Source organism: Stomoxys calcitrans, chromosome 2 (genome assembly GCF_963082655.1).
Source record: "Stomoxys calcitrans chromosome 2, idStoCalc2.1, whole genome shotgun sequence".
NCBI classification, from domain to species: Eukaryota; Metazoa; Arthropoda; class Insecta; order Diptera; family Muscidae; genus Stomoxys; species Stomoxys calcitrans.
Window position 1 is genome coordinate 58944734 of NC_081553.1, and position 14474 is coordinate 58959207.

General features: G+C 37.3%; 1 long non-coding RNA gene across 3 annotated transcripts in view; it reads right to left on the bottom strand.

The window, feature by feature from the left end:
• Positions 1–214: 214 nt before the first annotated feature.
• LOC131995155 (uncharacterized) overlaps positions 215–14474 on the bottom strand; it is a 39681-nt gene continuing 25421 nt past the window's right edge. For 2 of the 3 annotated variants that reach the window (XR_009397213.1, XR_009397211.1), the window contains exons 2-3: positions 2297–2583; positions 215–1985 (exon numbers count right to left, since the gene is read on the bottom strand). This is a non-coding gene — a long non-coding RNA (uncharacterized LOC131995155). The remainder of the gene's footprint in view (positions 1986–2296; positions 2584–14474) is intronic. The other variant, XR_009397212.1, reaches the window with a different exon arrangement.

A 14474-nucleotide genomic window follows, 5' to 3' on the forward strand; every position in this document is an offset into this window, starting at 1 on the left:
CTTTGCTAAAAAAATGCAAAAAAATATTAATTGTGAAAATTTAAGATATGCCGATTATTTTACGATTGCTCTTGGAATTTTGAATCGAAGAATGCCTTTGGGTGGTCGAAATTCGAAAAAATTAAAAAATACTGCGTTTTTGAACGTGAAACAGACCTTAAATATTAACTCCCAATTTCATGACCCACAATCCCCAAGTGATAACACAAGTTAATTTGAATTGAGGATTGACAATAAGGTGACTTTATTGATTTAATTCTATGTTACAGTCTACTTGTGTTATAAGTATATGTGTAGGATAATGTGGCGTGGCGTGAGTAGGTTATCGTCTTCGGTTCTTGTCTTTGAATGCATGTTTGTAGTGCCGTCTTTTGGAGCATTTGTTTGTTTAGCTTAGCAATGTCCAAAATGAAAATATGATTGTATGCGTGAGATACTCTCTTTAAGCGTTTTGAAGATATTATTGTATGCGTGAGATACTCTCTTTAAGATTTTTTATCCTCTTTGTGGGAAAAAATTCATATCTTGGACTGAAAATTTGATTTTTTCTAAAAATAAACAAGAATATTTGTTTTAAAATAAATCTGCAAAAAAAATACGTATGGCAACCCTGCCTTCATATGTTCAACCACCAGCATTATTTTCGCAAATTCGAAGAAGACATCATAGTACAAATTTTCAATCAAAGCCGATAAGAATTGCGCCCTTTACAGGCTCAAGAAGTAAAATCGGGAGATCGGTTTATATGGGAGCTACATCAGATTTTGGGCTGATTTGAACCATACATGGCGCATTGTGCAAAATTTCAGCAAAATCGGATAGAAATTGCGCCCTCTAGAGGCTTAAAAGTCAGAGTCCGGAGATCGGTTTATATGACAGCTACATCTAAATATGGACCGATATGGCCCATTTACAATCCCAACCGACCTACACTAATAGAAAGTATTTGTGCAAAATTTCAACCGCTTAGCTTTACTCCTTCGAAAATTAGCGTGCTTTCTACAGGCAGGCAGACAGACAGACGGACAGACATGGCTAGATCGACCTAGAATGATGAGACGATCCTGAATATATATACATAATGGGGTTGCAGATTAATATTTCGGGACGTTACAAAAGGAATAGCGAAGTTAGTATACCCCCATCCTATAGTGGAGGGTATAAAGACGATGAGTATACCCTTGCGTATGATCATTCATTGCTTTCTTAGCAATGATTGAAACAAAGAGAATAAACATGTAAAAGCGTGCTAAGTTCAACCAAGCCGGATCTTGGGAACCCACCCAAGATTCGGCCTGGTTGAACTTATGGGAGCTATATCTAGTTATAGACCGAATTAGACCGCATTTGGCGCAGTTGTTGTCATAACAGAACAATACATGCAAAATTTCAGCCAAATGGGTTAAAAATAGCGGCTTCAAGAAGTCAAATCGGGAGATCGGTTTATATGGGAGCTATATCATGCTCTTGACCGATTTGAACCGTACTCGGCACTGTTGTTGAGAGTCATAACAAAACACCATGTACAAAATTTCAGCCAAATCGAAAAAAAATTGTGGCTTCCATGGGCTCAAGAAGTCAAATCGGGAGATGGGTTTATATGAGGGGTATATATGATACTTTTGATCGATGCAGTGACCCACAGCAGTCCGTATAATGTTGATCGGAAACTTTTGGTGTGCTTTAATAATGCTAGGTTGGATTAATCTCGACGGTTCAAAGCCCCTGTCTTAATGCTTTTGGTCGATACGATTACCCACGGCAGCCGATTTATAGATGATTGAGAACTTTTGGGTGGGCTTTGGTGGAAGGCATCAGTTGTAGGTGCGAACATAAAATGTTTCTTGGGATTGATAGCAGGATGCCTTGTTGTCGGGTGCCAACAATGTGTTAATTGAGCGCTAGCCTGGCTGACTTCGGGGTCCTCGTTTCCGGCTGAAGTACTACAATCGTCCCATTGTTCGGTGATAGGGAAAGTAAGATACCTATAAAGTTATATCTTTATATTGGGTTGTCCAAAAAGTAATTGCGGATTTTTCATATAGTCGGCGTTGACAAATTTTTTCACAGCTTGTGACTCTGTAATAGCATTATTTCTTCTGTCAGTTATCAGCTGTTACTTTCAGCTTGCTTTAGAAAAAAAGTGTAAAAAAAGTATATTTGATTAAAGTTCATTATAAGTTTTATTAAAAATGCATTTACTTTCTTTTAAAAAATCCGCAATTACTTTTTGGGCAACCCAATAATTCATACACTATTAGGCAGGTACAACATTCGCGCATTTCTTTTTACTTACCCATTGGGTCACATCGTAGTTTCTTTAGTTTTGAAACTACGATGTGAGGTTGCTTTCCACACAAAGACGGTTGAAAACAGCATAAAATTTTTAATCTAAAAAAAACTTTTTTGAAACAAAAAAGAATTCATGACGAGAAAAATTTTACTACATTTACCAAAGTCTAGACGGAAGGACGAACAAACACGAGATCTTAAGGCATCTTGTAGGCAGCTGAGACCGTTACCAGGGCCAGGTTTTGCTTTAGGATTGGGATTTAGCTGGATTAGCGAGGAGACATCCAAGACCTGAAAAGAGACAGATATGAGATATAAAACTTTAAGAATAATGGAGGCCACCATAGCGCCGAGGTTAGCATGTCCGCCTATGACGCTGAACGCCTGGGTTCGAATCCTAGCGAGACCATCAGAAAACAAATTTTCAGCGGTGGTTTTCCCGGCACGCCGTTCGGACTCGGCTATAAAAGGGAGGCCCCTTATCATTGAGCTTAAACTTGAATCGGACTGCACTCATTGATACGTGAGAAGTTTGCCCCTGTTCCTTAGTAGAATGTTGTTCATGGGCAAAATTTGCAAATTTTGAATATTGTCATTATTTTGATTACTACTAAGCAAAAGTAGTTTTATTTCGTTTTAAATACATATATATGGAGACAGGTTGCAATTACGTGGTACCAAAAGGAGGTATACTTGGCGGAGGGAACCATTCTCTGGGGTATGTTAGGTCTGGGGTAGGGTGCCATAGTTCGTTGTTACGTGCATATAAGGTATCGGTCATGCACGCGTTTATAGCTCCCATACAAACCGATCTCCAGATTTGATTTCTTCAGCCTCTGGAACCCCCAATTTTGCCCAATTTGGCAGAAATTTGGCATACGGTGTTCTGTAATGACTTCCAACAACTGTGTCACGTACAGACCAAACCAGTAAAAAACCTGATATAGCTCCCATATAAACCGATCTTCCGATTTGACTTTTAAGCCCCTGGAAAACGCAATTTTGTCCGATTTGGCTGAAATTTGGCATACGGTGTTTTGTAATGACCGTTAACAACTATCGCAAAAACGGTCCAAATCGGTCAAAAACATGACATAGATCCCATATAAACCGATCTTCCGTTTTGACTTTTTGAGCCCCTGGAACCGGAAATTTTTGTACGATTCGGCTGAAATTTTGCACATAGAGTTCAGTTATGACCTCCAACAACTATGTACGGTCTAAATCGGTCTATAACCTGATATAGCTCCAATATAAATCGATCTTTCGATTTGACTTCTGAAGTACCTGGAAGCCGCAATTTTTATTCGGTTTGGCTGGAATTTCGCACATAGTGTTCGGTTATAACTTCCAACAACTGCGCCAAGTACGGTTCAAATCGGTCAAAAACTTGATATAGCTCCCATATAAACCGATCTGACGATTTGACTTCCAGAGCCCTTGGAAGTCGCAATTTTTATCCGATTTTGCTGAAATTTTGCACATAGTGTTCTGTTATGGCTTCCAACAACTGTGCCAAGTATGGTATAAATCGGTCAAGAAGCTGATATATCTCCCATATAAACCGATCTGCCGATTGTATTTCTTGAGCACTCAGAAGTCACAATTTTCGTCCGTTTTGGCTGAAATTTAACACATAGTGTTCTGTTATGACTCTCAACATCTGTGCTAAGTACGGTTCAAATCGGCTTATAACCCGATATAGCCCCCATATAAACCGATCTGCCGATTTGACTTCATGAGCCCTTACAAGCCGCAATTTTTGTCCGATTGGGCTGAAATTTTGCACATAGTGTTCCGTTATGACTTCCAACAGCTGTGCTAAGTACGGTCCAAATCGATCTATAACCTGATATAGCTTCCATATAAACCGATCTCCCAATTTTACTTCTGGAGCCCTTACAAACTAACTGGTGAAAATAGGGTACTAAATTTTTTGATATCTGAAGGGGGAGCGGACCCTCCCCCTTACCCTTATTTTCAGAAATGCCTGATCTCAAAGATGGGTGATGTGATTTAAGCGAAATTTTTTTGGGCTCTCTTATAGTAACCAACAAACAAAAATTTTGTACTCAAATTTCGGATGGGGTACCTAGGGGAGGCGCCCCACCCCAAAACATACCAATTATATGTATATACCAGTCACGATAATATGAGACTCAAATGAAAGGTATTTATGATTAGAAAACGTATCTGATATCCAATTGTCGGACCAAGTGTTTTGGGGAACACCCAAAACACCCCTAAATCGGACATATTTACCGACCATAGCAACATGGGACTCAAATGAAAGGTATTTGCGAGTAGAATACGAATCTGATATCCAAATTTGGGACAAAGTTTCTGAGGGTCCTCCCCTTCTCCAAAACACCCCCCAAAACAGGACTTTTTTACTTACCATGGCAATATGGGACTTAAATAAAAGGTGTTTGAGTGTAGAATACGAATCTGATATCCAGAGGTGGGACCTTGTGTTTGGGGGGCCGCCTCTCACCAAAAACATCCTTCAAGGGGGACAAATTTAGGACCATAGATATATGGGACTCAAATGAAAGGTCTTTGGGAGTAAAGCACGAATTTGATATCAATGTTCGGGAAAAGTGTCTATGGGGCTACCACAACACAACACTACCCAAATAGTAAATATTTTCTGACTATTGCAATATGAGGCTCAAATAAGAGGGTTTTTAAAGTGGAATACGAATCCGATATATATTTTCAAGGCCAACTCACTGAGTGGCCACCCATCCCCCAAAACACCCCCCAAGCCGCTCATGTTCGCCGACTATGGAAATATGGAGATCAAATTAAAGGTATGTGGGAGTAGACCATGTATCTGATATCAACATTAGGGGCCAACTGTTTTGCGGACGTCCCACCACCATGCAAATTGCAAATTTTGCCCATAAATAGGGCAGGGGCAAACTTCTCACATATCAATGAGTGCAGTCTGATTTAAGTTTTAAGCTCAATGATAGGGGACCTCCTTTTTTAAAGCCGAGTCCGAACGGCGTGCCGCAGTGCGACGCCTCTTTGGAGAGAAGTTTTACATGGCATAGTACCTCACACATGTTGCCAGCATTAGGAGGGGAAAACCACCGCTGAAAATTTTTTTTCTGATGGTCTTGCCAGGATTCGAACCCAACCGTTCAGCGTCATAGGTGGGCAAGCTAACCTCTGCGCTACGGTGGCCTCCGCTTTCGTTCCACCACCATAACAACCCCAAAATTGGACGTATTTGCTCACCACGACAATTTGGGTCTTAAAGAGAGGGGAACTAAATATTCATAGTTTTTAGAGCCGATACCCCTAACCGGGCATAATTGCTGACTTTTGCTGTATGGAGTTTAAATGAGATTAGAAAACGGATTTTTATATCCAATTTTAAGGGCAATGGCTATATGGGGTTCAAATAAATGATATACATATGTATATGAGAATATAACACGTTGCTGATATATTTTCCGCGCTTAGTGTTTGGGGGACCACCCCAATCGCCAAAACACCCCAAAATCGGGCATATTTACCGACCATGTCAATGTGGAGCTTAAACGAAAGGTTTTGGGGGGTAAAGCAAGAATTGATACCCACTTTTGGGGGTCTTCTCCTTTCCCAAAATACAACACAAACAGCAATTTTTTTACCGACCATTGCAATATGGGGCTTAAATAAAGGTATTTGGGAGTAGAATACGAATTTGATATCTAAATGTAGGACCATGTATTTAGAGCATCCCCCCGTCCCCAAAACACCCCCCATAGGGTAAAAATTTTTCGACCATGCCAATATGTGGCTCAAATGAAAGGTATTTGAGATTAGAAAAAGGAATTTGATAACTAATATTTGGACCATGTGTTTGGGGGACGCCTCATTCTGTAAACTCCCCTCAAACCAATGGCAATATGGGGTTTAAATAAATGGCACTTGAGAGAAAAGCACCATGCTGATATTTTTTCAGGGCCAAGTGTCTGGACGACCGCCGAAAACACCCCTAATTAGACATTATGAGAATATCGGGTAATTTAAGAATGGAGTACACCTTACATCCAAACTTAAATTCGTAGGCCAATGAAGATCAGAAGAGATTCAGATAAAGGCACTTATATTGTTAAACTGTTTTTCAAGCGATGTATTGGGTTGCCCAAAAAGTAATTGCGGATTTTTCATATAGTCGGCGTTGACAAATTTTTTCAACGGCTTGTGACTCTGTAATTGCATTCTTTCTTCTGTCAGTTATCAGCTGTTACTTTTAGCTTGCTTTAGAAAAAAAGTGTAAAAAAAGTATATTTGATTAAAGTTCATTCTAAGCTTTATTAAAAATGCATTTACTTTCTTTTAAAAAATCCGCAATTACTTTTTGGGCAACCCAATACTATTTTCTTAGCATGACATTTCATTAAAAGCTCTTTAATTGTCGAAAATAAATATTCCAAGGAGAATTTTGTTCCATATAAAGTAAAAGAAGGAGCAGCGGAGCGGGCCCGATCCAGCTAGTATTATACATTTATAGGTTTACATTTCGAGTTATTACAAACTGAATGGTATATCACAACTGATTTCCTTGTGAAGGGTATAAAAATTGTTAAAATGTTGTCAAAAAATTCTTCAGCATCAAATGTTGACATATTTCTTCATGAACAAAATTCCTCAAAAAAAATTTTTACTATTCTTCAAGATCATAATCATATCAAACAAAAAAAGACAGACCATAATAAAATACTAAAGCAAGTCTTTAACAAAAAAAATTATTGTTTTTCTAACTCAAGAATTTGAACTTTAAACACATTCTTTAGCTCCAATCAACACACACTGTCGTTTACAGTTCCAATGCACACCATTTGGTACATTTGAAGAAGAATAGTGCAATACTCTTTTCATATCTTCAAAACGTGCTTTGGCGAATGTGTTTTTTGCATTACAACGCGTTTTGGCCCATTTATGGCTGCAGCGGTGATAAGCCATTGATAAATGTTGTATGGTAAAAACTCTATAATACACAAGACTTACTAAGTTGTCAAGGGTCAAGTTGAATAAACTTTCTCAAAAAAAGCTTTAGAAAACCAAATCAGCAATTTTCGTAAAATTTTACACGAGTTACAATGTTTCAGTGGTTAATGGCTTGTGTCATTTCTAGATTAACCGTTGTGCAAAATAGGCCGATATCATAACACCTCAAGCCATTCAATGCGTTGTGGGTGTGGACTTAAAGGTCGTTGCTGAGACTTTATAAAGCTTAGTTACCTTTGGAGTAGACAAGTGAGAAGTAGTTGTTGTGTTTAAAGTGCGGAAATTGTGTGGCGGTATTAAGCAGAACTTTTTGTGGAATGAGATTAAAGTTATAAGACAAACAATATGAAGAAATCAAATATTTTAAGACATATCACCAAAAGAATGTCATATGCATTAGATACCTTTGGAGGTAATGATAAATAAAAACAAAATAAGATAAGCCAAGCTTTACATTTTTATCTCTTTGAGCAAAAAATAAATAATAAATAAAAATAATAAAATTAAATGGTTAATATAGAAACTGCTTTAGAAGTGATTTGGGATTCATTAAAAGCAGTTGAAAATTATCTTAAAATTATTGGTTATATAAATTGAAAAAAGCTACTGTGAATTCAAAAACAAACTGATATAAATAACAAAAATATAATCTTGGTTAACATTCTTCAAAATATAAATAGGAATCCTTTTGGATAACCACATACCAAGTGAATTCTGACATGTAATAAGGCACTAAGTTCGGCCGGGCCGAACTTTGGATACCCACCACCACCGGTATATATTGGGTTGCCCAAAAAGTAATTGCGGATTTTTTAAAAGAAAGTAAATGCATTTTTAATAAAACTTAGAATGAACTTTAATCAAATATACTTTTTTTTACACTTTTTTTCTAAAGCAAGCTAAAAGTAACAGCTGATAACTGACAGAAGAAAGAATGCAATTACAGAGTCACAAGCTGTGAAAAAATTTGCCAACGCCGACTATATGAAAAATCCGCAATTACTTTTTGGGCAACCCAATATGTTAACCACCTTTCGGCATTATCCGGTTAAAAATGCGTAGTTTATGCCCCCATAGCAGCTTTATCGAAATATGGTCCGATTTGGGCCAAATTCGACTCGGATATTGAGTGGTCTAATAAGTACAAGCCAAATTGCAGAAAGTTGTCGAAGAGCCTAACGCAATTCACTGTCCCAAATTGCGGCGAAAATGGACAATAAAGGACCCGTTTATGGGCCCAAAACATTAAATCTAGTGATCATTCTATATGGAGCTATATCCAAATCTGTACCAATCAAGACCAAATTGCAGAAAGATATCTAAGGCCTTAACACAACTCACTGTCCCAAATTTCAGCGACATTGGACAATAAATGCGCCCTTTATGGGCCCAAGACATTAAATCGAGAGATCGGTCTATATGGCAGCTATATCCAAATCTGGGCCGATCTGGGCCAAATTTAAGAAGCATACTGGGCTAACGAAACTCTCTGTGCCAAACTCACTGTTCAGCAAAATCGGATAATAAATGTGGCTTTTATGGGCGTAAGTCCCTAAATCGCCGCATCGGTCTATATGGGGGCTATATCAAGATATAGCCCATCTTCAAACTTAACTTGGTTATGGACAAGCAAAGTTTCAGTTCAATATCTTTACATTTAATGTAGCGTGATTTCAACAGACAGACGGACGGACATGGCTAGATCGTTTTAGATTTTTAATGCTGATCAAGAATATATAGACTTTACAGGCAGGCAAAATGGAATGACAAAATGAATATGCCCCCATACTTCGGTGGTGGGTATAAAAATATTATCACGACGATCCAGGACACACAATTAAATAACAGCAACAGTTGTCATGGATGCAATGTAACGATCGTAAACGTCGTCGTGGTAGGGAATTGCAATTCATGACGCACCATTCTGTGTTGTACAGTAACACCTCGCGCCCGTAATTTCATTGACCATATATCAACTGACTCATAACCTCAATCAGACAAAATCCAATAGGAATGGCTCAAATGAACTGTTCTCCCAAACATATGTACGTGTAGCGGAGACATAGTCCCGAGACATAATTAACGAAGCAGCCGCCTATTTTGAAAGTGATGTGATTCAGAGATGCTACTTCGTCAAAAGGGATTGAAGTCCTATCTTCGCTTCTTTCAGGGTTTGAAAGTTACCTGACACTACATCATAGGTCGCCCGGCAAGAACATGAGAAAACATTTTTTTAGCGGTGGTTATTCCCTCCTAATGCTGGCAACATTTGTAAGGTACTTTGTCATATAAAAACTTATTCTATTAAAAAGCAAGTCCCTTATAATTGAGCATAAACTTGAATCGGACAACACTCATTGATATGTGTTGATATGTGAGAAGTTTGCCCCTGTTCCCTAATGGAATGGTCATGGGCAAATTTGCAATTGCATCATAGGTTATCAATATTAAGTAATGGCATCGGCAAGCTGTAAGAAGATCTATTCGTCACATCTATACATTTGGGCTAATAACCAATCATTACAACTTACAGTTGATGGAGTTACAAAATGCCATCTGCAGTGCCAAATCATCCAAAATGTAAGCCAAATCGGACAACAGTACAGTTGTTGAAAGTCATAACAGAACATTACATGCAAAATTTCAGCGAAATTGGAAAATAAATTGCGGCTTATAAGAGCCCAAGAAGTCAAATCGGGAGATCCTGATATAGCTCCCCTTTAACCATGTGGGAGTTATATGAGGTTATAGACCAATTTAAACCGTACTTGGCACAATTATTGGAAGTCCTAACACAACACTATCGGTAATTTTAGATAAATCTGACTAAAATTTTGGCTTCCAGGGGCTCAAGAAGTCAAAGAGGATTATATGGGAGCTATATCCAAATCTGAACCGATATGGCCCATTTGCAATCCCCAACGACCGAAGTATCTGCGCAAAATTTCAAGCGGCTAGCTTTACGCGTTTGACCGTTATCGCGTTATCGGTTTATATGGGGGCTATATCAGGTTATAAACCGATTTGAACCGTAATTGGCACAGTTGTTGAAGATCATAAGAAAACACAACGCGGAAAATTAAGGCCAAATAGAATGAAAATTGAAAATTTTGACAGACGGATGGATATGGCTGAATCAAATCAGAATATCGAGAGGATCCACAATATATATATTGGGTTGCCCAAAAAGTAATTGCGGATTTTTTAAAAGAAAGTAAATGCATTTTTAATAAAACTGAGAATGAACTTAAATCAAATATATTTTTTTACACTATTTTTCTAAAGCAAGCTAAAAGTAGCAGCTGATAACTGACAGAAGAAAGAATGCAATTACAGAGTCACAAGCTGTGAAAAAATTAGTCAACGCCGACTATATGAAAAATCCGCAATTACTTTTTGGGCAACCCAATATTATAAGTGATCAAGCTCGTACGGGTCTATACGACCATTCGCCGAGGGAATATGATGGCCATTGGTTATTTCAAGGCGCCCTTAACTCGCCTTATCACATCGTTCGCTACTCCGCATGGATCATTCCACTATCGCGTCGAGTAGCACCCAGCTAAGCTTCACAGATTGGAGCTAAAAGTTCCAATTTTTGTGGTGTTCATAGTTATCGCGTGGTGGTAATCCGAGCATGCTACCACCTCGGCTACCGCAGCGACTATAAAATGGACTACTGTTATAAGAAAGAACCGCTTTAAAAGATGTTTTTTTTACAATTTTAAAAAATGTTAACCAGTTTTAAAAAAAATCTTATTTATGATTTGTTCAAAAGTCGGCTTTGGGCAAAACCCAGTTAATTGATCACCCTTTCTCCACCACTCACACTAAATGCCGATCAGATCGGTCCATAAATACATGTAGACCCAGACCCTTTGCTTTGTCACTACCTTGGTATCACAATGGGGAAATAATTGGCTAAGCGAATCTGAATCACTACCACTATAACCTAACTTAGCACAATCTGTAATGGTGGCTACCCAAGATTCACCGCAGAAAAACTCAGCCCGTTTTACTTGTTATATCTAATATTTTAACATAAATACCAATAAATTACTAAACAAAAATGTTCATGATATTGTTAATCCGTTTTTATATCTTCTTTTTTATTTAGGATTTTTCTCCAGCATTCTCTTGGTGTTATTGAATTTTTCATCATGGGTGATTGCAAAACCAATACCACCGCCTCCTTATCATAGAGATAGCAAATCGTTGGTACTCGATCAGTATTTTCAATTTGAAGATCCCTTCTATGAAGATAAATATCTTGATGCGTATTTTGATGAGACATTCTACCAAGAGGTCTACTACGATTACTAGACAATTATTTATTTTTATGTTGTTGAAATTTTAATAAAAGTTGTTTTTTTACGTTTTTATATTTATAAACTGAAGTTTTATTTTTCTTGGGCTGGTAAAGATGTACGAAGGGTATGTTTTTAAAAAATTTTAATTTTTAGGAAACTGGTTACAATGTTCACCAACAAAACTCGGCTTTTAAAATCAGATGAACTTCGACCGCTATCGTAATTTCGACAGACCGACAGACATAGCTAATTCGACTCAGAATGACGAGACCTACCATGAGAAACCTACAGCTATGGGAGCTATATCTAAATCTGAACAGATTTCTATGAAATTAACCAGTGATCAGAAATCTCATATGGGAAACCTTAGTGAAAGATTTTGTGAGGATCGGTCAACAAATGCAATATTAGTCAAAATCGGACGAAAATATATATGAGAACTATATCTAAATCTTAACAGATTTTAACCAAAATCGGTATACATAGTTAAAATTATAGAAAAGAAGGATGTAGAGAAAATCTGTTAAGAAATAGGGTGAGAAAGGCTTTAAAAGTGAAAATCGGGTGATATTATATGGGGCCATTATCTGAATATGAACCGATTTTATATGAAATTCAACAGCAATTTCGGGAATCAAAAGGAAATCCTTTTGTGCCAAATTTTATGTGAATCGGTTCACAGATGACGATGCTATTGCAGTATTAGTCCAAAACGGGCGAACATATATATATGAGCTATATCCAAATCTGAACCGATTCGATCTAAAATCCGAATTTTTCGTGATATTCGTAGAAGAAAGCGTAGTGCAAAGTTTTGAGAAGATAGGTAGATACATGCGCTTGCAAATGCTCTAGAAGTTGAAATCGGGCAGTATATATATACGGGAGCTATATTTGTATCTGAACCGATTTCTATCAAATACGTCAATAATTTTAAACATATAAGATACTCTCTTGTGTTAAATTTTGTGAGAATCGGTTCAAAAATGACAATACTATTGCAGTATAGTGCAAATCGGACGAACATATATATGGGAGCCAAATCCAAATCTGAAGCGATTTCTTCCAATTTCTTATAGGATTTTTTATTTTGCCATTTATTTTTTGGCTTCGTCTCTAGGTCAAAAAAGATGTCTGTGCCAAATTTGAAACTGTATGACTCTTAACTGAATTATCGAATGCGGAAGCAGGTGACCAACTTTAGGGTGCCACCAAGAGACGCCCATCTAGTGCCATGGAATTTTGCACATGATCTCTATAATATTGGTTTGCCCAAAAAGTAATTGCGGATTTTTCATATAGTCGGCATTGATAAATTTTTTCACAGCTTGTGACTCTGTAATTGCATTCTTTCTTCTGTCAGTTATCAGCTGTTACTTTTAGCTTGCTTTAGAAAAAAAGTGTAAAAAAGTATATTAGATTAAAGTTCATTCAAAGTCTTATTAAAAATACATTTACTTTCTTTTAAAAAATCCGCAATTACTTTTTGGGCAATCTTCATATCAAAGAGTTATCTCAATCCCTTCTCAAATGGCATATTTATTACTAGCTTTTTTTCGATTTTATCCCATTGTGCGGGGTGCCATTGAAAAGTGAAACATCTTTCTTGGGAAGCTGTATATGACTGAAATGATCACAAATGTTGCCGGCATTTATTTAGGGGATAAACACCGCTGACAAAAGTTTTAAGGTATTATCGTAGGCAGGATTTAAACTCGGTCGTTTGATATATCCTTAAGAGATATGAAATATGACTAAAATCATGGAATTTTGACCGATGAACTTCAATCAACTCACCACTGTAAGGCGAATCGATATGCATTACTCCTTCGTAACCTTGTAAGAGATCTTTGAATATTTGAGTGTATTTTAGCTACAAAGTGCTGCTAAATTTATGACTGTGTGCTTGCACATGTCAACACATAACGCAAACTGAGATCAACTCAGCAACAGCGCTCGGCACACTCTCATGAGGCATATGAATAAAGTCATGACACTCATTTGCACGTTTGGATGTTTGTTCGTTTGAATGATTCGACGTGTAACATCGTTCGCCTTCATCCATTTCGTCAAAGGCGTTGTTAGGTATAAAAGAATGAGAGCAGTAGAGAGACAGCTAACACCTGAAATAGCACAAAAAAGTATAAGCATTCAATCAAATCATAGTGATGGTGTTGCGGTGTTGCTATAGAAACGGTCAGGGATGGAAAATTGTTATCTTGGTAGTTTTGTTGATAGTTTAAAACAGGGTTACCGTTGAGATTTTTGAAAAGGAAGTACATTTTAGGGAAATCGGTTAATAAAAGGTTATAAACAATTATGTTTAGGTTAGGATGATGTGTGGGTGGACCGGCCTTTCATATACATGACCACATATAAATTTGGAATAATTTTTTTGGGTAAGAAAATCGACCCATCCGAAAAATTCGCTTAAATCTCTTTACCCAGTGGCAATTTAAAAAGGGCAAAATTACAAAAAATTAATTACCATTCTTAGATCATGTTATCATTCCACATGATCTGTAAAATATTCAAGAAACCCGGTTTACCCGTTCATGAGCTCATGAAAAATAAGATTTTTATGACAACTTTCGGTTCAGCCTCTTACGAGTACATACAAAATAAGATTTTATGACAATTTAGCGTTGGTTTGGATGTTTCTGCATTTTTTTAACTCGCACTCAGAATCATGTACTCGACATCCAAAAAGGCAAAAAAGCTAAATTAACGTCACTCACAAGCAACATGCGGTAACATACAAAAAAAAAAAAACCCACCACTCTAAACGTCGTGTGTTTGTGTGTTCATTCAAGTAGCGTTGTTTTCAATACATAGATATATTCTGTTTGAGTCATTCAAAGATTA